Source organism: Mustelus asterias, chromosome 16 (assembly GCF_964213995.1).
Source record: "Mustelus asterias chromosome 16, sMusAst1.hap1.1, whole genome shotgun sequence".
NCBI classification, from domain to species: Eukaryota; Metazoa; Chordata; class Chondrichthyes; order Carcharhiniformes; family Triakidae; genus Mustelus; species Mustelus asterias.
Genome location: NC_135816.1, coordinates 12,166,775 through 12,169,561, shown reverse-complemented (window position 1 = coordinate 12,169,561; position 2,787 = coordinate 12,166,775). Strand labels below are relative to the sequence as shown.

Below are 2,787 nucleotides of genomic sequence, written 5' to 3'. Positions count from 1 at the left end.
CGAGATCAGAAATTCCTGCCCGAGGTCACCGGAGATTTCCATTGTCGGAGCCTCGCCTGTGCCGATTCTGTGGCGGGCGAGGTGGTAGAGTTCTGGCTCTGCAGGCATTGGGAAGCCAGGGCTTCCAACTTCCCTTCGGAGTCACTTAGAGTCTGTGCTTTGAAATATGTCGCCATTCCTTCCTGCTTGGTCGGTCAAATTCTGAAAAACCCCTTTATCGCTTCTCTGCCTTTTGGCTAAGATCAAGTGTAGTATGGTCGGCAGCCCATGGTCGGCCGCACTTGGTTGAGGTCATTAGGTTACACTGAAGCTTCATATGTTTCATATGAAGCAATTTTTTAAAGCGACATCTCGGCCTTTTGGCTAAGATGCAAATGAGCTCAAGTCTTGGAGGAGGAACCTCCCCCTTCTCCAATCAGCTTGGCTCATGTAGATCAGGCCCAGGACAGGGTGGTTTGGTCGCTCGCCCTCTCTTGTCAGCCTGGATCTGAAATGTCTCAACTTGTTGAGACTCTGAATTGGATTTGATTTGATTGAATTGGAAAAGTATTTTTAAAAAAACAGCACCTTGGGAGCACCTTCCCTATAGCCCTCCTTTAAAAACAACATCCCGAACAGAGCAGCACTCCGAGTACTGACATTAGGAGAGTGTCAGCCAGGATTTTGTGTAGATGTCTCGGATGGGGTTGATCTCATCAACTTACAACTCGGTAAGTGTACTTGGGTGGCACAGTGGTTAGCACTGCTGCCTCACAGCGCCAGGGACCCAGATTCCATTCCGGCCTCGGGTCACTGTGGAGTTTGCACGTTCTCCCCATGTCTGCGTGGGTTTCCTCCAGGTGCTCCAGCTTCCTCCCACAGTCCAAAGATGTGCGGGTTCGGTTGATTGGCCGTGCTAAATTGACCCTAGTGCCAGGGGGATTAGCAGGGTAAATATGTTGGGGTTACGCAAATGGGGCCTGGGTGGGATTGTGGTCGGTGCAGACCCGATGGGCCGAATGGCCTCCTTCTGCACTGTAGGGATTCTATGAAAATATAAACCCTTTTACAACCGAAGATTCGTCTAAATGTTAATCTGATGGAGGTTGTTAAATTTGATTTAATTCTTGGGTAGTGTTGTGGATTTGACAGTGCTTACCAACAATATCTGCAGTTCCTCCTTTTCTCCAGAATAGGGCAGGTTGACTAATTAATTAATTAAACTGGCTACTACCACTTGAACCTCACCCCCTACTTGTGTGTGCATTGCTAGAAGGAACCCCTGTTTATCATGAAAGAATGGGGTCAATTTGGTGCGAGTTGACCTGCATTGTTTCAGGTCAAATTGTTGCGTGGGTAGCAACATACTGCAAATTAGCCCCCTTAGTTTTAAGGCACATTCTCTCTTTCACTCCCCCCTCTCCCCATGATTTTGGTTATTGTAGGAATCCTGAATCACTTGAGCTTTATTTAATGTAATATTTTTGATTTAACTCCTAAGCAAAAGTGTTCAAAATTCTGAAATGTGGCAGAGAAATGGTCAATATATTTCCAGGTCAGGGTGGTGTGTGCTTGGAGAGTAACATGCAGGTGATGATCTTATGCAATTGCTGCTACTGACCTTCTAGTTGTTAGAGATCCTGGATTTGGAAGGTGTTGCTGAGGATGCCTTGGTGATTTGCTGCAGTGCATCTTCTCGATGATGCACGCTGCTGTCACTTTATGCATATGGTGGAGGGAGTGAATGATGGACAGGCGACTAATCAAACAGATTTCCCTTGAGAAAGTGATGATGAGCTCCTTTTTTAATCGCCGCTGTCCATTGGTGTTGGTGCAGCATAAAGTTAAAGTTTATTTATTAATCACAAGTAGGCTTACATTCACACTGCAGTGAAGCTACTGTGAAATTCTCCTTGCCGCCACATGTCGGCGCCTGTTCAGGCACACTGAGGGAGAATTTAACACGGCCAATTCACCCAGCCTCCACATCTTAAGAGTGTGGGAGGAAACCGGAGCACCCAGAGGAAACCCATGCAGACACGGGGAGAATGTGCAAACTCCACACAGACAGCGACCCAAGTCGGGAATCGAACACAGGTCCCTGGCACTGTGAGGCAGCAGTGTTATCCATTGTGCCACTGCTGTTGGTGAGCGAGTTCCAGGATTTGACTCTACAATCAGTCAATGGGAGGCAAGATATATGTCCACATCTGGATGGTGGGTAATGTTCACATCTGATTTTAAATATTTGCCTTTATTTAAATGCTTTGAGGCCATCGTGCACATCTCCACTGTTTAAAACTGACTAACTGCTCTTCACATCACCGCCATCTTGTGCCAAGAAGTGTTAAAGTTTACTATTGTCACAAGTAGGCTTGCATTAACACTGCAATGAAGTTACTGTGAAAATCCCCTTGTCACCACACACTGGTGCCTGTTCAGGTGCACTGAGGGAGAATTTAGCATAGCCAATGCACCTAACCGGACCGTGGGAAGAAAACGGAGCACCCAGAGGAAACCCACACAGACAGGGAGAACGTGCAGACTCCGCACTGACAGTGACCCAAGCCAGGAATTGGAACCAGGTCTGTGGCGCTATGAGGCAGTACTGCTAATCACTGTGCCACCGTGCTGAGTGTTGTGTATCTTAATGCCATAAATGTAACCTCCAACCAGTTATATAACCAGGTCTTTTATATTTTTAAAATTAAAGCTGAAATTACCTGTGGAATGAGAAACATTTCAAGTCTGTAACTTGTCAGAATGGCCCTCTGGTTCAACTTCATGGTCTTCGCCCACCCTCATCTC

The 2,787-nt window shown here is 46.8% G+C and overlaps 1 pseudogene; it reads left to right on the top strand.

The window, feature by feature from the left end:
* Window positions 1–216: 216 nt before the first annotated feature.
* Window positions 217–422, top strand: LOC144505673 (U2 spliceosomal RNA; annotated as a pseudogene).
* The last annotated feature ends 2,365 nt before the right edge of the window (window positions 423–2,787 follow it).